General features: G+C 45.9%; 1 protein-coding gene and 1 non-coding gene across 2 annotated transcripts in view; both read right to left on the bottom strand.

The window, feature by feature from the left end:
* LOC119407327 (uncharacterized) overlaps positions 1-24,000 on the bottom strand; it is a 132,740-nt gene that overhangs the window by 100,581 nt on the left and 8,159 nt on the right. The gene's annotated exons all lie outside the window — the stretch shown is intronic.
* On the bottom strand, positions 1,866-1,937 carry Trnat-agu (transfer RNA threonine (anticodon AGU)). Its single transcript has one exon. It is a non-coding gene; the product is annotated as a tRNA-Thr (tRNA).

Below are 24,000 nucleotides of genomic sequence, written 5' to 3'. Positions count from 1 at the left end.
AGCCCAGAACGAAGGTCAAGTACCAGTGTTGGGGGTAACGCGTTACATGTAAATGCGTTACCGGTAACGTGCTACATTTTTTCGGTAATTTAGTAACGCAGTCGTTACCATTCCGGAACTGCAACGGGTAACGTACTTACGGTAATATTTTTTGGTAACGTGAGGTGTCAGTTTACTCGCTACATTTAAGTGCGTAGCACCTAAGGGGCCTAGCTTACCGTCCATCCACTGTCGCATGTCGTATGATCACGCAGTTGTCAACACCGGCATAAAACAAGGCTAGCAATGCTCAACACCAGTTCAAAATAAACTAACAAGGTCTAAGATAATATAAACTACAGAAATAACCAAGTATGATTCACAATAATTTACCTGAAACCGCGAAGAACGCTACTAAAACATCCGGCTGATACCCGCGCTTCGCAAGAGAGGGCGCCACCGCCTCGGCATGCCGAGGCGGTGGCAAGCGCGCGATTGCCAAGGGAATCACTGAGTTGCCCGCGCTACGCACTTCGTGTGGTTTCACGGTAGTGGAGCTGCATTAAGCGCGGGATTTAGAACTACACCAAGACCTACACAAGCACGACATTAGCGCAGGATGTAGCGTGGGATTTAGCACTACACCAAGGCCTACACAAGAACTACGTTAGCGCTACATTAAACGCTGAACTTGAGAGCTTTTTTCTTTAGGTTTTAACCGAGCATAGAACATAAGGTGAACGCTTTTGAGTACCATTGTACTCCACTATGGGAGTGCAGCAAGCCGTTCTCGTTCAGTGTAACACCATACGGGATAGCGGTGCCAGTGGAGCCAAGAAAGTTCGAACTTCTGACGTACACTATCCTGCTAAGCCTACGTGCTTGCTCTGGTTATCAACTAGAGTTAGCTTCTATATAAAATTTGTATATCCGCCAACCTGAAAACAAAAATAAACCGATCACATATCTATAAGCCACATCCACGTCCTTTATTTCAAAGTCCCTAAATGGCCTGATCTGTGCGGTCGAAATATTCGCTACCGCTGGGTGCCGAAAAACTCAGAGTCCCTTATGCATTCGCCTGATACGACTCGCAAAAACACTAGTTTATGCTGATGTGTTACTCGGCGGCGATTCTGCGCAGATGTAGTCACTCTTACTCGATGCACCGTAGTCAACGAAGCACCACAGTCTCTTGTCTCACCCTACAACAAAAAAAAAAACACATATGTACGAAAGGGAACGAAGAGAGTTTGCATCGACCTAAGCACGTTACAAGAAAGTCTATTAGCAGAAGCGAGAACGCGGCAAACGAAAAAGCGTCACCCCGCGCTGTACTCCGTGCCGGCACCCTGGGAGTGCTTAAGAACAAAGCGATGTCCACTACGGGCGGACATGCGACGCGGGGCATCGAACATGCAGACCATGTGCCACGCACAGCAGGAGCAACTGCGAAACAAGTCTTCCCCTATGCCCCTCCCCCTCTCTCGTCTAGCTAGAGCGAATGTATCTGCTATTGCTTGCTCTCTGTCCCCGACATACTCTCCCTCTCAATGCCTCCCGGTCCTTCTCGCCACACACTCAGGCAAACAACGCTTTTCCCGTGTTCCACGGCATCCGCCGACGCACGATGCCGTCGCGCTTACATCCCAGATATTTCGTAACGTGTTTCGTCACAGCAGCATCGATACTAAACGCTGTAGCAGCATAAATGACGAAGACGAGGCTTGAAGGAAATGAGGGGACTCTTAAGGGCTCGTTTTTCTTTGTTACACACAATATTATTGAGAACTAACAGACAATTATGCCAAGGAAAGTATAGGGGGTGTTATCTGTAGTACTTAGAATATAAATGTGAAGAAAGTAAAGTGGACGAAAAGAAAACTTGCCGCCGGCAGGAACCGAACCTGCGACCTTCGAATAACTCGTCCGATGCTCTACCACTGAGCTACGGCGGCGGTCATCCTCCCGTCCACTTTATGGGGTATATATGTGCATTTAAACCTAGGAGTGTTAGCGTCAATCGCAGCCAAGGCGGCGAGTGTGGAACACTCGCCGTCTGTTAGTTGTCTGTTACTTCTCATTAAAGACGAGGCTTCTCACTCTTCATTCTAATTGACACCGTACTTCTAGCAGCACATAAAAAATTTCGGACTAAATGATACGCCCGACTCTGGGCCGAGCCCCTTGAGTGGGTAGGTGCCAGTCATCCCAGAATTATCATCATCACTATTCCGTTCATTTTGGTGTCGTTTGCATCATTTTCCCACCACGACGCGACGACTGCGTCAGCACTTCCGTCGGCGTAGCCGTACGTTAATATGCTATCGTCTATAACGTAAGGTCAGCGTCAAAACTTGATGGAGCACGAGACAAAAGAAACTGCATATTCCCGTTCCTTCTGCGGGCAGCCTTGAGTTTAGATTGCTGGCCTGTTCTACTGTTCTAAAGTGCGCTAACGACATGTACTGTGCAGTTCTACCGAATACAGTCACAAATTGCTGAAAAATTTAGTGTTTTTTAGACCTAGTGGTCTCTAAACTTTCTATGCCGACTGTACCTCTCTCATACACAATTCCACGACGCATCTGTTGCTAACCCACCGCTGCCATTATTCGGTACGGTCATTCCAGTTCACGCAGAAAACGCGTGGCCTGTTTGGCCGAAGCGACAAACGTGGACAAGCCACCACTGTTGTACGCCAATGATGTAACTTCTCTGACCTCCGAAATCAGCATGAAAAAAAAAACCACTAAACCCATAACGCCTGTTTTGCAACCGTCACAACGGAGGGTGTAATGTTCTTATCGAAATGTACAGTACTCAAAGAGTGAAACGGGATTTCAGGGTTTTCTTTTTTTCAGTATAAGGACTGCTATGAGCAATTGCTGGCAATAACAGTGTCATGTCGCTGCAAATCTGGCCGCTAAAGGTAATGCTGGCTCTGATGCAAGTGTTCGAGTCAAAATTACACGGATATGGCACGAACGGTCGACGCTGGAAACGAAAGTACTTGCATTACCTAGCCCTAAACTTTCGCGTTTCAATCCGCAAATACCGTACGTAGTTAGCTGTATGCCCGTCTGCCACTTGGTCTGTCTATATGCAACTATGCGTCGGCGTGCCATTGTTTAGATATCAGACTGTACTTCTATCTGGCTACATCAACCTCTTTCACTTTATCTCGCTTGATCTACCTGTATATATTCATTCATTTCTCTCTCTCTCTCTCTCTCTCTCTCTCTCTCTCTCTCTCTCTCTCTATGCGTGTACAGATATCTTGTTCCTTCTGCGCCCCAGTTCCACCGCAATCACAACTAAGCTCCACTAAGTCCCAACTAAGTCAACTCAACACAACTAAGTCCACAAAGCGCAACTAAGTCAACTATGCGCAACTAAGTCGAGACAAAAATCTAGCTTCCTCGCCCTTCTTTCATGAAGCCAGCACTATCCCAAACCCCACAACACGGCCCCATGTGCCCTTTTCAGAGTCACTTGTATCTACATGGGACTGCACTTCTTTTTAGCTACGCATCTACATACTCTTCTTTCACACTTTCTCACTTCATCTACCTGTCTATATCCATCCATTTTTTCTCTCACTCACTTTCTTTATCTCTCTCTCTCTCTCCACGGGTGTACAGTTCTTGTTTCTTGTGCGGCGCGGGTCCACCGCGAACACAACTAAGCTCAACTAAGTCACAACTCAGTCAGCTAGGCCCAACTAAGTCGAGGACACAAATACCTCTTCCGTCCTCCTTCCTTCATTAAGCCAGCAGTATCCCCGATCCCCACAACTCGTTCCCATGTTCTGTCTTTTTTCTTTTTCATTTTTGTTTCGTGTGTTCAGCCATCCTTCCTCGTTTGTCGACAGCTACAACACCCTACTCGCTACGTCGCGCGAACACCAGGAAGCAAGAGTTTCTTTGTTTTCGTTTTCTTTCTTCCTTTTTTTATTTCCCCGGGATAACAAAGCGCTTGTCCTTGTACAAGTGGACACGGTAATAGCGAGCAAGGCGCGTCACAACACGAGCAAAGTCCCAGATCCTTCGAAGCTCCCCCAAAGACTGACTTCCTTCTTCGTGTTCTTCCTCACTGAACCTTCTTTATGCGTCGTGTTCGCCTCTGACAGCGACACGAAGTCCAAACTCCGAGCAACAAAAAAACTAAGGAACAAACACGAATATCGACAATAAAGAAACGAAGGAGCAATCGCAGCTGAGACCTCCCCTAATCCTGTCCTCGCCGGTCAGATTTGTTTTCGTTATTTTTTTACGTTCTATGCTAGTCTGGTGCGTCGTCTCACTTCATTCCAGAGGACAGGGGGTCACCCCACCTCCCCACTGCCCTACACCACAACTTCTCTCACGATGTTTGTTTTTCATTCTGCCCGTATTTATTTGCCTTTCTCGCGCATCCGCCGACCACGCTAAGTCCTTTTTGGTATACAGGTCCGGTCCCCGCGTAACCATTTTGCTCCGGCACTTCACTTAATACGGTGCAGTACTCCTTCCACTGTTTCTTGTATAAAAATCATGGAACACCGTCTGCACAGCAACTCGAGGCGCCATTTTAACTTTTTTTTTTTGTGTGCATATGCCACCAATGTCACAGATAGCGTTCAGAACCGGCAGAGTCCAAGATGGGTTTGACGGTGAACATCGTTTATATCCCAGTACTATTCCTCCGAATGATAATGATAGTAATTGTTGGGGTTTAACATCTATAAACCGCGATATGATTATGAGGAACGCCGTAGTGGAGGGCTCCGAAAATTTTCACCATCTGGTGCTCTTTGAAGTGCACCTTAATCTAAGTACACGGGCCTCAAGCTCCATCGAAATGCGACCACCACGACCGGCACTCGATCCCGTGACGTTCGGGTCAGCAGCCGACCACCATAACCACTAGACAACCATGGCGGGTATTGCTCGGAATGAAGATACGCTATCTTGAAAGTGCATTACATTCTGTTGTGTTAGTGCGCCAGATAAAGTGTGAGTGGCATGCTACATGAAGATGCCAATAAACGTTACTTCCAATGTATTTGAAAGTTATTAGAGGCAAATAAGCGTATCGCTAACGCATATCCGTCGCGCTTACCGTTAAATCGCCCATGATTTTCTCTTTCTCTTTTTGATATCACGCCATTTTTTTTTAGGTATCTCAGGAATATTCAGGAGGCGAAAATTAAGTTAAAATCAAGCGTGATCTTCAAAACAACCACGATTTGACGCATACTTCTGTTCTGCGCATCTCTTGAAAGCTATGCGGCTGCTAGCCCCGTCACCTACAGCAGTGCTGCGCCGAACTGCGCAACACGTTGCGTCCGAGATTGCATCGTGTTTCCTTATCATCGCTGGTGATCCGGATTTAGTGTCCCGCATAGACTACCGGACTCCTCGACAAACAAGCGGGAACGGCCCAGCGAGCAACACGTAATCTATTTGCACGCGGGATGCACGGAAGGACAGTGGAAGAAAGAATATAACAACTTCGACAAAGATTAGATAAGAAGCAACAGCCAAGAAGATCCCTGTAGTACATGACTCTCTCTAAGCCGAGTCCAAGCAAACAATATTGGTAAGGCAGCGTGTGGCAACTCGACCCGCAGAGGAACAAATTTCAACACCGGAAGAAAAGAAATTACTATGCAATATTGCAGGAGAACGCGGACACCCTAAGCCGGCCAGTCGACGAGGTAATGCGACGCAGCTGTCCACCTCACTCCCCCATCCTATCTATCTATCTATCTATCTATCTATCTATCTATCTATCTATCTATCTATCTATCTATCTATCTATCTATCTATCTATCTATCTATCTATCTATCTATCTATCTATCTGTCTGTCTGTCTGTCTGTCTGTCTGTCTGTCTGTCTGTCTGTCTGTCTGTCTGTCTGTCTGTCTGTCTGTCTGTCTGTCTGTCTGTCTGTCTGTCTGTCTGTCCTGTCTGTCTGTCTGTCTGTCGCTGTCCGTCCGTCCGTCCGTCCGTCCGTCCGTCCGTCCTGTCTGTCTATCTGTCTATCTATCTATCTATCTATCTATCTATCTATCTATCTATCTATCTATCTATCTATCTATCTATCTATCTATCTATCTATCTATCTATCTATCTATCTATCTATCTATCTATATATCCGTCTGTCTCTCTCTCTCTCTCTCTCTACACAGACCCACACACACACACACACACACACACACACACACACACACACACAATCACAAACATATATATATATATATATATATATATATATATATGTGTGATATATATGTGTGTGATATATGTGTGTGATATATATATATATATGTGTGTGATGTGTGTGTGTGTGTGTGTGTGTGTGTGTGTGTGTGTGTGTGTGTGTGTGTGTGTGTGTGTGTGTGTGTGTGTGTGTGTGCGCGCGCGCGTGCGTGTGTGTGTCACGCACATACATCGACATACACAGACGAGCAATTCGTTTTTTGTTTTCTTTCTTTTCGTCTGACTTCGCAAATCATGCAGGAAACCAGAAAAAATATTTAGAAAATAAATGTCCAAAGTATCGAAATGTAGCATCAAATCCACTAAGCCAATTCCTCTTACTGTCTAGCTCCCTGGAAGCGCATGCAACAAAAAAAGTTACCATACATAATTACTGTACAAAATGCAAGTGCGCACACAACCAATCCTACGTACTCAAGTAAGCACGCACGTACAAACACACGTCCTCGCGACCATGCATAAATGCACGCGCAATACACCAGCCCTCAAACACGAAACGATTTGAAACACAAACCCACGCAATTAGGCACAAACGCACAGCTAAGTAGATGACAAAAACAAACGCAAATAATCTGCGGAGTTTTACGTGCCAAAGCCACGATAACACTACGAGGCACAATGCATCGGAGGGCTCCGGAAATTTCGACGACTCGTGTTGTTTAAAGTACACCGACATCGCACAGTACACGGGCCTACAACATTTCGCCTCCATCGAGGTGAGACCGTCGCGGCCGGGATCAAACCCGCGACCTTCGGATCGGCGGCATGATCACCGCAACCACTGTAATCACCGCGGCGGACGGAAGGACAATAGTAAGATACACAGGTGAAGCAACGCAGAGAATACGAGCGTCGAGAATCGGGGAGTGACAACGGAATCGATAGGACCGGAAGCAGAAATACTTCCGGAAGTTGACGCCAAACAAAAACAGGCTCAGAGCAAACAAAGGAAGACCGAAGCTTTGGCAAGGCAGACATGCCGGACGTCCGAGTGGCGAGCTCTGATTCGTCGAACTTCAAATTCCTCCCTTTTCGAACTTTGTCTTCTTCTTTTTACTTTTTTTTATTTTTTCTGCTGGCCCGAGCTTCCTAAGCATTCCTCGCTCTGCAGATTTGTCGAAGAATTTGGAAAAAAAGAAACCTCGTTGAATATTTTATCGAGCGAAGCTAACGCCGGAAGCAAAGTCGCAACAAGGAAGTTGCTACACGAACGGACGAATTGTGTCTCGAAATTTTTTTTTTGTTTTGTTTTGCTTTGCTTTGATTTCCTTCCTTCTTTTTTATTCCAGCATATTCTTTCGGATCATCGCGCAAATCACATTTTAGCCACCTAGTCTGAAAAACACAAAGAACAGCACACGCCCGGCAAATACGTAAACACGAGTAGATAAGCTTGGGAAAAACTTTTTTTGGAAAAAAACACGAAAGAAGATGAGAGACCGGAAACGAGTTACTCGGCCCGGAAGTCGTTAGACCAGCAAGAAACTCCAGCGCACTTCCAGTTTTCCCATTCCCCATCTTGCCGCGTTCGATTTCGTTTTCTGATTTCGTGCTTATCTTCTAGGATTTTTTTGTTTTTTTGCCTTATTCGTCACAGGTGAATTGATGGCTCCCAAGTTCCTGATAAGCGTACAGATAAACGGTTCGGCCTCCAGAAACAGCCGTGTTGAGTTCTCGTTTACCGAAAAACCGCTTCATTTATCACTTTTATTTCTTTCATTCTTTGTGGACATAGCTCCGACATATAGAGATTAGTCTTAGAGATTACTTTACTTGGAAAAGATAAAGCTCTCACTGATAAGAATCCGGTGCGCAACATGTGAATATATGTTCTTATAAGTTCGATCAGAGTTAACGAAACACAGCAAGAAAATAACAGAGGTCTGTAGACGGGCGAGAAGATTAGCAGCAACAGAAAATTGCAGGCCAAACCCTCCTTTAATACATTTTACCAGCCAGAATAAGACAGGAACGTAAAAATAATTTAAATGAGAGGTAGACTTGCCGTAAGTTGTCTTCGTGTTACACACCGCAACATGCTACAAAGTATGCTTTACAGGAAAAAGAAACTTGGCATTCGAAACCAATTTTGAGACGGTATTTAACAAATTTCTGCTAATTAATGCAATTAAATCCTGATTATTCCTCGATTTTAAATTAGTTTACATCATGTTAGTTTATTCTGAGCTGGGTTTGACTAATTATACACTCGTCTTTGACCATAGCTTGACAACTTGATTTACCGTGACGACGACATGACACGCCGACAAGCCGAGGCCATAAGGTGCTTCAGCCCTAAAAAATGCCCACAGTACACTTGCTACTCCTGTGTGCATGTTTTTTCGTCCCTGTCTCGCTGATAAAATGTATCCAGGTAAAAACCACAAGAGCCCAGCTTTCAGCACTAACTCAAAATCTTCTTCTTCTCCGTCTTCTTCTTCTTTCATTCTCCCACTCGCTTCAGTACAATACCTATAAAATCTTCTCTTCTATAAAATCATAGTTCGTGACGCTGAAGAAGTACCACGTTAACTTAAACCTAACAACTCACCTGTTTAAAACGAGAGGATTGATACATACGAACAACGACACAAGCACAGGCACGAAACGCTGGTACAGAAGTACACACACACACAGACACACACACACACACACACAACGCAAGCAAGCGCACTTACAGCACAATGCGATTCTGTGTCAGCTTCCCCTCAGTAAATGTTATTGCCAGGTGAAGCCGCCGTTACAGGAAAAAGTAGACTCGCAGGCAGCACAGCTGGTGCGCAAGTACTCATTTTCTTTTCCACATTTTCTAGACATATCTTATAGAGAGAGAGAGAGAGAGAGGAGAGAGAAGAAGAAAGAAAGAAAGAAAGAAAGAAAGAAAGAAAGAAAGAAATAAGAAAGAAAGAAAGAAAGAAAGAAAGAAAGAAAGAAAGAAAGAAAGAAAGAAAGAAAGAAAGAAAGAAAGAAAGAAAGAAAGAAAGAAAGAAAGAAAGAAAGAAAGAAAGAAAGAAAGATTTGATGCAGACACAAGAATATATCCTGTACCGTCGCGAGCCCCGCCGGAGACGGCCGCTCACGCGGGGGTTTCGCCCGGAAATGGGAAAAACACGTAATCTATTTTTCAAAGACGACCGAAGGAATTGACGCCGCACTGACAACGCCGGGCACGGGGTGGGGGTGTGTGTGTGTGTGTGCGTGTTTGTGTGTGTGCTGCCTGTGCCATCGCACGAGTGACGTACGGAAACGCTTCTATCGCCACGACCCAGCCCCCTTACGAACACGACGACGCGAGCGCAGCAAAGCGAGAGAGAACTACTACTATACGCTCGCCAAATAACCACCCCTTCATATCGAACGTGGCTGTTTGGGAATGTCTAAGCCCGCTACACACAGGAAAAAAGAAAAGAAAAATGCTGATAGTCAAAAAATAAAAGAAAGAAAAGAATGCCGGAAAGCGACGTCTCTCTCGACAAATAAATGATTGCACCCTTTCGCCTCGCCGGCTACTTGGACCGAGAATCCCGACACAAAATTGGGTTTTCGCGTCGAATAGAGATGAAGTTTATGTATGGTCGTCACGACCTTATTTGGAGACAAAGATTTATACCAGCGAGTGTACAAAGAACATAGGCAGACTATTGCAACTCAATCCCTGGATTGGTGTTTTTTTAAGAAGTACACACCTGAAAGATACATCACGAATTACTATTTTGCGTACATACGCGTGTTTGCGACTGTGCGCATTATTTGTGTGTATATGTGATTCCCGTACCATATTCATCACCCAACACCTGGAGTAGCAAACCTGGCGATAAACCAGGTTAACATCAACGGGGATACCATTAAAGATTGTTATCTATCTGGGCTAGGTGGTAATCTTGCATGTTAAGTGGTTGCAGCAAACTTGAGACGAACGAAAGGAACACACACGAGGGCACTGCTATCTTAAGTGGTTGCAGAAAACTTGAAACTGAGTGATTGGACTGAATTGGACTGAGGTCAAATGAAGAATGCACCGGTGTCACAACAGCGTCCGGCTCTCATTAACAAGTACTTGGCGTAATTTAAACATTTTAAGCCAATATATGGCAACAGCAGTCGACATAACCTGATAGTTATCCAACGCTAGCCGACATTAGCAATCATAAGGACATCACTAGCCAACATGCAGGCAGCATCAGTCAGTATTTGTCAACATTCATCCAAAACTTGGCAACACTGTGTTTCAGTATTCGGCGTAGACGTCAACATAGGCGGCTAAGCGGACAGCGGCCATCTTAAGTCCGATTACAACTATCACGCAGTAGCCAAACAGAAAGCGTCGGAGATAAATACTATGCAGGCTATTTTGCCGTCCAAACAAGACGGCGGCTGAGCGGAAAGGGGGGTATTTTGCCGGTAAGGTCGTTTGAAACATAAGCAGACACTCGCCGAGCCAGCTTCATTCAGTATTTCATAGATTCGAACACGAAAGAAGTTAATGAGCTAAAGATTATGTTTGTTTTCATTATCTTCCCTCAGTCGTAGTGAGGTGGCGTCCCGTGGCACAGACGTCATGCATACGTCTTCCATTACTCCTACGACGGGGGATCGATGCTGACTTCTGAGCTCTCAGGGTAGACTGTCTACGGTAGTGGTCAGATTTGGAACAGACCCTCTAGGGAACGTCAGCCAACGCTTAGCCAACGTTAGGAATCATTCAGCCATGTCTAGCCAACACTAGTTAACACTCGTCAATGTCAATTAGTGCTAAGAGGTTCTAGTAATATACAAGCGACAGAACTGATAGCCGGGCTAATTGTTCTTGATTCATCATTACATTAACTTGTTGCAGCGCAAGATAGAACACGGATGGCACAAAAGCACAGCGCTGTATTTGTGTGATTCCATGTCGTCCCTGTTCTATCTCGCCGTAGAAGCCGATTCAGAGGTGTACGCGAGCAAATACAATAGTTGAATTTAGTCAGAAATATTCAACGTACCTTCTTCACAAAATGAGCGAAAGACGCTCAAGAGAACATTGTCTTCAAAGGAGGAAGGTCGGAAAAAGTTGCATTTCCTTTCGACAAATAAAATGATCCCAGCCCCTTCGCCGCAGCGACTGCCTTCTTCCGAAAAGCCACGCTCCATAAAATTGGGTTTTCGATTCGCGCGGAGATAAAAGTCTACGTATGTAGTCGTCACGACATTCTGTGAAGGCAAAGAGTTAGGGTTGCGAAAAAAAAAAGAAAGGAAATGGCGGGATTGGATGGAGAAGAGAGGGGGGGGGGGGGGGGGAAGGAAGAACACAACACAAGTCCCACACAGCGCGTTGGTTCCTGTTGCTCGTGCGCAAACTAGGCTGACGTGCGCCACACAATTGGGAAGATTCGGAAAAAGCCTTTTTTCTCCCATTCTCTCTAGCGAAACGAATCAATCGACGTGTCGTGCTTTCTTCCCGAAGCATAGAAAGATGTTTGAGGGAGGGAGCGAATGAGAGATGGCGGGAGTGAGGTTGAGCTTTCTGAAGCTGCAGTTTAAGAAAGAGACCAACAGAAGCTCGCCTAAGACGCTTCCCCAAAAATGAAAGTAACGAATCAGGAACGGAAGACAGAGAAGTGTGCTGAAGACATTCCGTTCGCTCGGGCACGAACTTCGCTTACATTTCGTACAACTAAAGTCGCTTTCAACCTAAGAAAGTACGAGCTCCTCCCGCAAAACTGCGGAGTGCTTGTCAATCAACTTTCCGTTCAAACCTTTATTACTTTTTCTGCGCTAACGTAATTACCAGGCGCATCAGAAACTAAAGATCCGTCGTTTCTACCCAAAATATGACGTTTGGATAAGCAGTAACGCCAGAATCTTTGACGAAAGTTGCCAGGACGCCCGAGATTTTCACTCAAAACCAGCGACACGAACATGTGTGCGTATGGGAACACCGACTAGCTAAAAAATTCGAAAACTGCTTGACGTCATGGAAATGAGCAAATATGATTGGCTAGAACGTCTACGGAAATTCTGTCTGGGTAGTGCGCCAATTTGCCAAACTTTAGTCTCTTAAACGAACAATGCGACAAAACCCACAATGAAAGGGCAAACAGGAACAAAGCAGAAAAAGACAGAGAAGTTGATTAAGGAAAACTTCGTTCACCCGAACGACTTCATTTAGGTTTCGTGCAAGTGGGACCAACCTCGGGTGCAGGAGAATCGAAGACGCCAATTTACTAGAGCTTGGTCTCTTAAGAGAAACGCGGAACGAAGAGGGCTACCTCTGCGCCAACTGCATTACCTCGAATAGGAACGTCTTCTGCCTTAGCATTTTTTTTCACAACCTTTATGGCACGCGATGAGTGCTGGAAAACTCGTCCGAACGAATATACTAACGAAATGACAAACGTCAGAACGCTTTCAGCTTAGTTATCTTTCCGAAACTACAAGAGTTTTACTTCTAACTTAGTTAAATATTCGCACGGTCCTTTAAGCATTCGCCAGAGACGACTTGAAGGCGAAAGCCATATCCTTCCTCTGCTTCTTTTTCTTTTTAGTGGATTTTCAGTCACGTCATGGTGAATCTATCTATCTATCTATCTATCTATCTATCTATCTATCTATCTATCTATCTATCTATCTATCTATCTATCTATCTATCTATCTATCTATCTATCTATCTATCTATCTATCTATCTATCTATCTATCTATCTATCTATCTATCTATCCATCTGTCCGTCTGTCCGTCTGTCCGTCTGCCCGTCTATCTATCTATCTATCTATCTATCTATCTATCTATCTATCTATCTATCTATCTATCTATCTATCTATCTATCTATCTATCTATCTATCTATCTATCTATCTATCTATCTATCTATCTATCTATCTATCTATCTGTCTGTCTGTCTGTCTGTCCGTGTAATGTCATCTGTGTGTCTATCTAGCTTCTCTCTTTCTTTCACCACCACCACTAGACGGCCTCAGGGTCTCCCATTCGTGCGACTATTCCCACATCCCCAGCGGCGCGGCTTTTTAAACGCGTCACTCAGCAGAAGCGTTGTCTCGGAGGCCCGTTTTGGAGCAGCGGCGAAGTATTAACCGCGCAAGTTATGTACATTAGCGGAGCATTACGGCGCCGAGTCAAAAACGCTCGGTGTTTCCTCATAAGAAATCCATCAACTGTTCCCCGGCTACAAGCGCTTGGTCGACCGAGCGCTAAGCGCTCCCTGGATAAGTTAACAACGACGAAATGACGGCGCATAATATGAATATGCAGACGTGCATAATGAAAACGGAAAAAAAAGGCAACAGCACCTCCCCTCCCCTCCCCTACCCCTTTCAGAATCCCATTAAAGAAACATGGAATGTTACCTTTGTATGTAACAAAGTACGGATGAGACTTAAGAGATTTATCGATTTATTTCGTTTTCTCGTCGTGCTGATCAGATTTCCTTTAGAAACGCTGCAAAACTTTCGTTGTGGCTTTCACAAAAGAAAAAGCTTGTTTTCTTAAAAATCATGAAAAACTTCCCGGTCAAAACCACTCGCCCGTTACGCATAGGAGATCCATCAACGAGCGGCGCTGCGTACACCGAAGTTGCAAAACGGAAAACTTCCACCGAGTAGAGCTTAGTAACGAAGCAAACTATACCGCTGGTAACTTCCATCGGGAAGAAATTTAGTGCAACAGAAGCGTTGATAAATATCAACTCCTGACCTTTCTGTCATAAAACAAGACAGCCGAGCAAGGCTTGAATTTTTCGTGATTTGTGATCATTTTATGTTTAGTTTCTTTTCGTGAATCCGCGCAAAGAAAGTGGGCACTCGCTCGCGAAACTCTTTACGATATAATGAGTATTTGTAGCTGGCCTGCAGCGCGGAAGGCACCCCCCGTTATTATGCCTTTCATAATCGTGAGTGGCGAACTATCAAGCGAAGGCCAAAAAAAAACTTACACTGAACTTACACTCCCGACACTAAACTTACACTAAACTTACACTCCCAACTAGTTGGGAGTTAAACAGTTACCTCTTGAATCAAACAGTTACCTCCTGAATCAATCAAAGAGTTTTTCTTGTGTATCGTGCGTGTAATGGCCGGTTGTTATAATTATACAGGTAGGACCCCACAGCCCTTTCAAGGGTTGTGGCCGGGGTCCGTTATTTAACGGAAGTGATTAGTACTGAACTACAAGGCAAATAAATACCGAGAAATATAAATGTCACAGTAGATTTGTTAGAAACCCACGTAAAACTTTTTCTTCTTTGTCTCGGTTACTCTTGTAAGTTATGTAGATGAACGCGAACAAGTTGCTTACACAAATAAAATGTGAACCAGGCAATGCTGCAAGATGAAAAGAAAACGGATGTAACAGATAGTAAGTCCTTATGTAGGGTAGGCATAATAGAGCAATTAAGGGAGAACGTAGTGAGTACGTTGACTTTTGATATGTTAATGTTATCGACGGCCACAGAACACGCTTATGGAAAGGTTTCTACGCTAGCACTAAAACACGATAATTGATGCAAGCTGTTATGGGTCGTATGTTTAGTAATCCATAAGCCTATGAAATTGAGTCTGTTCTTTGTATAAAGGAGTGAGGATTTACTCCTACTTAGAAGACAAGGTTCGCGCATACAAAGATGTCTTCTAAGTACGTCATATCTTCTAAGTATATACTTAGAACGCACTGAACCAAAATAATGAGACCTTTAAGAGAAACTCTAACGATAAAACTATGTGACACTTCAACAACGTTTTAGCTGCGGCCGAGTCGATGCCCGTAGAAGGACCGTGCGTGAGAGAGATACGATCTCTAGAATCGAGCTAGCTGTGACGTCATTCCGCTAATGATGTACTAAGTTTGTTAGCGCGAACGATGCATCATGAGGTAGCGACCCAGCATCATAAAGCAAAGCTTAAATGGATGCACCTGTGAATCCATGGATGCCCGCATGCGTGCGCCCCGAGAGGCATCTATAGCAACCACCACGCAGAAGACCTATAACTAAGAGTAATTCGATGCATTTCGGCAAACTTCAAACATGCCTGTAAACAGATGCGTCGAACGCGGCGCGATCACGTACGGTGAAAGTTCAAAAAGCGAGATCGCCTTGGCGATGCTTTCGGGTCCCTTGTACCACACCCTATAGATTTTCCTGCAATATTCCCTAGAAGGAACTGCGGCACTGCGATCGTTCAGTCATCGTGGGAATGATGGGTAGCACATGCATTTGCCTAGTCTTCGTGCTTGCGGCTTCGAAAGCACTTGTGGCTTCGTTCATTGTTGGGTTTGGGCTTTCGTTTCTGATCAAAGAATGACTCGTTGTGAATCTCGTCAGGTGATGTGAATTGGTGAGCCTAAAAGGGTCGTGATGACGAACTGCTGAACTCTTTCATATTTACCAGTTGTAAACGTAAAAAGGCCACACGGAGCCAAATGAACCAAGCTTGGGCGAATTCATGTACTTCCCACGATTGCCATGCTGGCTGAAGCGCCATGCGTTGCAGCTTCCATAAACACTACCGCCAGATTTCCCTCTAGTATGAAACTATATTATGTAAACAGATACGTCAAACGCGACGTGCTTACATTGGACGACAGTGGAAGAAAACGAGTTTACCTTGGCGATGATTTCGTGTTCCATGTACCGTATACACTTGAAGAGAACGAAACCAGCCGGGCAGTCAAATTCAGCACCGTACGTATCCTTTAAGGTGACGTCACAATGAAGGCACATTCAAACTGCGCACGTTCAGGACTTCAACTGCGCTTCTTGTTCTATCGAGAGGATCACCATGATGCGCGCAGCCAACAAACGCGTTACACCTCCCCTCAACACGGGGGCCGCTATGAGATCCGCTCGAACCATCCACAGCCGTCTCACTGTCTCTCTCGTTTATTGATCATGAGGTCTATTTCTTTGTTCATTCTTTTTTTTCGTTTTTCTTTAGCAATATATGATACGTTTCCTTTCCAGCATCTTCGCGTGCCACGAAACCGAGACCGTGCGCGCTTTGCTTCGCGAAGTCGCAATTTCGAAACGATGCCATTGTATACACGAAGACGTCTATACAGCTTTGTTGCTACGAAAGGAAACAAAAAACCAATGCAGACAGGTCGCCTCTGACGCAGTTACAGCGTTGGTTTCGAAACAGAAAACGGTCAGAACCTTTCTGTGACGCGCGTGCCTCGACTCGCCGACACTCTCACGGTATACGCTTTCCCGTTGACCCTTGTTCTCGTTAACTTCACGGGATATCATATCTTAAAGGGGTCCAGAACCACTTTTCCAAGTAATCGTCGAATGAACTCAGCATCTGAGTTTATTGCCGCCCGAATCGATTGCCGCAAAAAAGTTTTTCGAAACCTTCAAGCACGAGCGCACTTACAGGAAACTGTGGCACGCTTTAAGCTTTTCTTTTTTTTTTCTCGTCCCGACGAGCGCGCTCCAGGCTACACAGGGGAATGGAGCTACGTCATCGCGCGTGATGAAACGCGCTTGCACTCTCCCGTTGCGATTCCTGTGCGCGAGTGTGGCTCACTGTGTAACGTTAGCAGACTATATAGCGTGGCGCCGTCCCGTGGCGGCACCTCGTGACAAGAAGCGCATCTGATGTAAGCGCCGCTCTTGAGTTATGTTGGCTATAGGCCAATAGCATGCTATCTGCTGTGTGACGTCAAACAGCAGGCGCTGGTAGCTCCGTAGAGAGTGAGCACGGGCCGCTGTATGAAAAGAGGGCGCTTGATAAAATGGCTACTTCGCGCTGCGCTTCTAAACTCTCCTTGCCACGCGCGAGTGGAACATTTGGCTGAGTTGTTCATAGCATGGTCTGCTTTTAGCATGATGTGTTTTCTAACCAAGCTCGGTGGGTGATTCACGACCCCTTTAAGAAACACTACATAAAACGATGACTTCAGAATGCAGCGTGATATGTCCTGATTTTTGACAAACATATACGCCTCTAGTATGCCTAAATATAGCGTATAATCGAACGTGACAAACACCAATAGATGGTTTCTGCTGTGATATTTTTTATCAGGACTTCCCGTGTACTCATTGAGGAGACAGAGGTACTTCAAACTCATCCGGGTGAACTTCGCCAAATCTTCGGTCGAAACCTCAGACAGCGCTTCGCCTGTCATCGGGTCTTGTCAGTGTGGTTTCTTGCGCAGTTAACATTTAGTTTCCGTTAAGGTTCCTATATAAAATTTTAAAAAGGCCAAACTGTAATCGCAGTCCCGTCGTACTTACGCCGGCCTCATTACACATCTGCCCGAAAGGACAGCCCTTCGAAAACCCGCCAGTGCTCTCCCTGTACACAGAGTTTCCCGAGTGTTTTCTTCATCTGCGACCGCCATTAAGGAATGGAACTTGTCACTGGTATAAATTGGGGAGCGGGAAGCGTGCCTGTTTATTTTGCCGACATGTTTTATTCCGTTTCAAGCGTGTCACCCCCCCCCCCCCCCCACTTCCCGTGCTCTCAATATTATTTCTGGTATCTGCGGTATATGACAGAATAAAGAAAAAAAAGTAATAAATAAAAGTAACGGAACTGTCTCCATCTCCTCCGCGAGTCATGGGAAAAAGAAATTCGCCTCATTGGGAAAGCACTCGCTGCCTTTCTTTTTTCATTGAATTTCTTTTATTTTAACCTCAATAGCACAAAGCTTTACAGAGGGGACTGGGGCACATATGGTTGAATATGTATTTCTTCTAACACATTTTTATTTTAATATTTTACTTTGGAGGCGCATTCGAAGAGCCACAATGCGGAACAATGCGAAGTTTTGTTGACCGCTACACAACAATCCCCCCTATTGTGCGGAGCACTCGAGAAGAGTGGGTTTCTTTATTTCTTTAAGTTGGCGGGAGCTTCGCAAGAGACTGTCGTCTGACAAAGCATAGTGGGCATTTCGCCTCTACATACATACATACATACATACATACATACATACATACATACATACATACATACATACATACATACATACATACATACATACATACATACATACATACATACATACATACATACATACATACATACATACATACATACATACATACATACATACATACACGCACGCACGCACGCACGCGCACACATGGCTACACAGAGCTCCACACGCTCACCCCGCGTGCCACCAAATAAACATAACGACATCAAACAAGACAAAGTGAAGTCAAACACAGGGAGAAAACGCCTAAAGTGACGCATGGGCGTCAGCTGTAAACAGCAACATTAATATCGCGGCGCCACCCCTCGGCGACGAGGAATGAACGCAATATGCGCGCGCAGAAAACGACCCAGAGTAGGCACGGCAAGCCGCATGACTTTAATGGCGCGTAAAATAGCCTCTCTCTGTGTCGCTTCGCTTTACGAACCGCGTGCCCATATGCCCTTCTCGTAACAAGAATTTGTATCAAGTGCAACGAGGAGGAGCGAGATACGAGGTCAACGACGTCGCCTCGCCAACGACTCCAAACCGCATGATTTACAAGGGACAACAGTTCATTAAAACTGACACGAAGGACTGTCAACGCACGCTCTACCATATACTTCGGTTCACACAGCTGTGCAACATTGTGGAGGCTACGTGACCTTGCTTATTAAAATGTATATAAAACTAGGCGCGCTTCGTGGTTATGGGGGTCCCGAATGGGTGAGCTCTCGCTGTTAAAAAACATGGCGGAAGAAAAAGAAAACTCACAGGGTCCCTGATGCATTCACCTAAGACGACTTGAAGGCGAAAGCAGTCTTCTTCTTCTTCTTCTTCTTCTTCTTCTTCTTCTTAGTGGATTCTATTGATCCCCTCATTCACCACTGAAGCTTTCTGCACCTAACGGCTTTACAGTGCCCCCAAGATCGCAGACATCGCAGTTTTCTGCACCTGACGTGGCTTTGCAGTGCCCCCAAGATCGTTAGCATCGCAGTTTTCTGCACCTGACATGGCTCTGCAGTGCCCCCAAGATCGCAGGCATCGCAGTTTTATGCGCCTGATGCGGCTTTGCATCAGTGCCTCCTATATCGGCCCACGTTTAACCAAGCGACGACATCGTGTGAAGACGTCATCGTAAGACGTCATAATCGAGTCATAAAGGCGTTACAAGTTTTCGCAATTTCTGACGCCATGACGTCACATGATGACGCCACGCACCCGAATAAATCCGAGAGGTCGTGTCTAAAGCCTGCAAAGGCCCTGCATACTATGGGAATGGCAGTGATGGCCGCGAATGGAGCAACTGGCAGCGCGAGTGGAGCTAAAATGCTGGTTAGCTCAATAGGTAGAGCGACCGTCCCGCAAACACGTTGGCCCTGGGTTCGAACCCCAGGGCGAGACGAATTTCCCTTCACCAAATAAGCTTTCCTTCCTGAAAAATAGTTATGGGTTTCCTCGTGCTACAGCCGGGTGGTTTTCAATAATCGCTTTCATAAAGAACGATATTTCGTATTTGCAAGCAAGAACACTAAACCACTTCCTGTTGTGGACACAGCTAGGACAAAAAGTCTCGATAACTTCATCAGCGCTGCACGCTATTTCATGAAACCGAGTGCAGCGGTCTGCTATCTGTCAGTACAATGTACGCGAGAACGGCAGAGTTGAAGTCTAGGAAAATTGTGTATGTGCGTGTGGGCGAGCGGGGGGTGTTTCGGAGTCGTTATTGCTGTTTACGGCTCAGTAAGCACAGCACGCGCGCGCATACATTAATGTCCAGCACGTGCCGAATGAAGAATAAAATCTTTAAAAACATGGAAGTTACAGCGCGACCTACTTTCATTCCCCCTTCACGCGTCGTCGCATCCATTTTAGAAGAAGAATATCGCGCCGGCGAAATTACAATTGCAGAAATGTAACTGCCATATTTTTACGACCCGATGCACGTGACGTGAAAGTGCGACAGTGTGGTCTGGCGTCGACAGCCCTTAAAAGAATGCATCACCGTTAAAGCGAGGACTCGGTGTCTGTAGCACAGAATGCGTTCATACAGGGCTGCACACATTTGTCGTTCCTTTTTTAAATGCGACGGCATATGTTTATGAAAGACAGGAACTGAATTTTCTGCGTCCGTGCCTCATTTCAGTTTCAATGTCAGCGTTGTTACGGTTCGCTTTCGCCGCTACTCTAAAAATAAACTGACGCCCAACGCGGCGAACAATCGTCGCGTCACAGTCACCAAAGGCTACCAGTCACAAGGGTGACAGTCACGAAAGTCACCAAAGGCCCTAGTCACAGAGTGGCCGCGTTTCCTGCCCGCCGGGCTCGGTCGGTTTCGATATCGCCACTAAAATTCCATAACGAGCATCTCAAATTACATGCAACATTTGTGATTTCTAAACATGGGTACAGCATAAATTGTCATGGACTACAACTTTCTAGCATAAACGACTGCCTTCAAGTCGATGATTAAACAGTTAATTAAGGAGTTCTTGTTAGTTAGTCACTTCAGTCTCGTTGAAGTTTGTCGTTGTCCTAGATATCATAATCCAGCGGCAGAACTTTCAGCCTCGCCCCACTTACTTGAGCCTTCTTCACATAAACAGCGTTCTCGCAGTTCGTATAAGTGAACGGCGGGAACCTTCCGTTTGAGTGCAGCACGGCTACACCTAAGAAACCGAAGATGACGTAGGTTTCTACGCTCACCATTTCGGCTCCCTTGCGTGGGCGGTGCGAAACAAGTTTTTCGTTCGCGTATTCTAAAGCTCCTGCTGCAACAACTGCGGGAAAAAAATTACGACATCGTCAACAATAACGTTGGTCCTTGCTAACCACGAAGTTTTATCGAATTCTAAAACCTCTTCAGCTTCCCTTTAAGCCGCTCCTAGTTCCAGTGACAGTCCGTCCCCCGAACAACAGATTCCTCGTTAACAATGCGTAGGCTGAGAGGCAACAATCAGGCAACAAAGAGGCAACAACACCACAGTAACTTTTGAAAAATCTTTTGTGGTGTTGGAGTGCCTTCTCTGGAATTAGGAGCGGCAAAAGCCCAACGAGCGAGAAATGAGGAGCGGTATGCGATAATACCGTACCGCATTTGCATACCTTATTTCCGCAACTTGCTAAGAGACTTTAGTGACTATCAAGGCCTTCTCAATCCCACTTTCGGTACACCGGGTACGAACTTCTGAAAGATAACACCTGACCGAATAAAGCTACCTCACTTACCCCCGAGCTACCGACGCTGTAGGTCGCAGACTTGATTCCCGCCGCGGCGGTCGCATTTCGATAGAGACGAAATTAGCTAGAGGTCCGTGTACCGTGCGATATCAGTGCACGTTAAATTACCACAAGATGTGCGAAATTTCCTGAGTCCTTCCCTAAAGAGTGCATCGTAATCATGTTGTGGTTTTGGCACGTAAAACCCCACAAATTATATAGATTATGCCAACACTGGTTAACGTTGTCTAAATTATGGCTAGGGTCGCCTAAACCAAGGCTCTACGACAACTTTATTATTGTCTGTCACGTCTGAAAACATGAAGACATATTTCCCGTCCGTTAAATAAGATTGACAACACATACTGTTTAACGGCACGGAACAGCGATAAGATACCCGACCGGAAGTTTTTTTGTTTGTTTGTTTTCCTTTTCTCAAGACCACTCTATCACTACTGCAGCGGTGCACGCAAAGCCATCGTGCAAACAAAAGGCGGGCGGAAAATTAAGAGCCGGGTGGACAAAAACGACGAACGATTTCGAAGCCCGCAGCAATCATCTCCGCAGCTGCGGACCGCCGGGACAGCCGAGCGAGACGCTGTTTTCAGGGCGCTCGACCGGAGGTGACGTCAAGCCATGGCCTCCCCCCCACTCCAGAAAACTCGGTGTCCGGGAACGGCGTCAGGGGAAGTGGGGGGGGTAGAGGAACCGGAGGGGAGAGAAAGTGGAAGAGGAGTGAAATCTAGCGGCTAGGGAAGCGAGAATAGCGAGAGGGAAGCAGGGAGCACGATGAAAGGGGAAAGGGGGAGGAGATGAAGACGGCGCTTACGGGACTTGCGTCACTTCCGGTTTCGATCTAAAGCGCCTGTGGAGATATAGGGAAGCGTCGGGGGTTGTGGGGAAAGAGGGAGTGTGTGTGTCGAAGAAGACACGACACTTGGAGGGAGGTGTGGGAGGCAGGGTTGAGGGAAAGAATGGGATATAAATAAGGGCGGGAAACCGGGAAAGGGGGAAAATAAAGGGGAGAACGGACCGTTTTGCGCCGGGGTCAACGACCGGGCCTTTCTTTCGACCGAAGGGGGGAAGGGGGGGCGGGCTCCGAGCGCGGGAAATGTTTTTCACATACACACGCACTCACCCCGGGCGGTCGCTCGCGCGTGCGCCGAAGAGCGTCTTTTCCTCAATGAAGCAAAAGAACAGAAGGAGGAAGTAGGGACAACGCGGAAGCAACGGGGAAGAAAAATTGCTGCGACGATAAGGACAAAGGAGAGAACGAGTCGGGAAAAAAGGAAAAAAGACACTAACGCTGCTTAAGGCGAGGGACAAGAAATAGGGAGGCCGAAAATGGGTTAGCTGTGCCCGCCAACTCGGCGTTCCCCTCCTTTATTGCTCTCTATATTTTCGTCCCATTCCCTAAATGCTTTATTTCTCCCTATATTTTTACCCCTTTCCATAAATGCCCTATGTCACGTCAATATTAAGGTCGCGTGCCCTGAGATCATCTGGGGGGGGATATATGGACAGATTCCCCGTGAGTAACGAAGAAACGAGGGGGAAGATATAACAAAAGAAACGAAATATTGCGCCGATGTGTGCGCAAACGTTACTGCGGGGACACCGGCTTGGCTCGGCTTGAGTTGGCTTTAGGGAGTAAAAAGGGTTATGGCGCCCGTAAAACGGCACTGCAGGAAGGCGATGTGGGCGAGCATGAAGCGCTAAAGTCAGGTTTTCCAAACAGGGTGCGGTTATTCATTCATTTTCGCTGTATGCTGACGCACTCGAAGTAGTTTCATTGTATAACGCAGAACCAACAGATGTCTGGCATGTTATGCAAGATACGTTCTTCTGACCCTTATTTCGGTCGCAAAAACGCAGCTACTACAAGTTGGCTGAGCTCGATACTCAGACGATATTAGGCACGTTACCGTGGAACAGTTTCTTTATTAATTAATCAATCAAAGCTCGCAACCAGGTCTACCGAGCACTGGCTTTCGCACTTATACAATGCTCGAAGTGATGAAGCATCAACAAAGGGTGATAAAACAAGAAAATTAAGAACTACCAACGCTAGCAGGAATGATAAGAACATGAGCAATGCCACTCAAAAGCACCAGTCCTCAAAGTAGGCTCGAGAAATAATAATAGTAAACATGCTTGGGGCTTTACTTCCCCCAAACGACGATACGATTATGGCAGACGCCGGAAATTTCGACTACTTGGGTTTCCCTAACGTGCAACTTAAATCTAAGGTAACACGGGCCTCTGGCATTTCGCCACCACTCGAATGCTGCGGGGATTTGATCCCGCAACCTTCGCGTCAGCACTCTAGCACCGTAACACCTGGACCACTATGGAGGGTTACATTGATTGCTGGAAAACAACTTTACTTAAGACAAGGAGCAATGAACCTATCAGGATAAGCATTGAAAATTACTTCATTGGGCTCATTGAAAGATTGATCGCAGCGGTCCTAGCGGAGCAGATCCAACCACGCGCTACTTTCTACGTGGACCCTGAGATCTGCTTCGGCAGCGTGACGGAACACAAACTTAATCTAAGGAATACACGAAGCCACGTAACCGTCAATGTGCGAGTGCGACTATCAGACACGTAAGTCAAGGAT

This window comes from Rhipicephalus sanguineus, chromosome 10 (genome assembly GCF_013339695.2).
Source record: "Rhipicephalus sanguineus isolate Rsan-2018 chromosome 10, BIME_Rsan_1.4, whole genome shotgun sequence".
In the NCBI taxonomy this organism is placed as follows: domain Eukaryota; kingdom Metazoa; phylum Arthropoda; class Arachnida; order Ixodida; family Ixodidae; genus Rhipicephalus; species Rhipicephalus sanguineus.
Note: the sequence above shows the minus strand (reverse complement) of the source record. Positions and strands in the feature narration are given on the sequence as shown.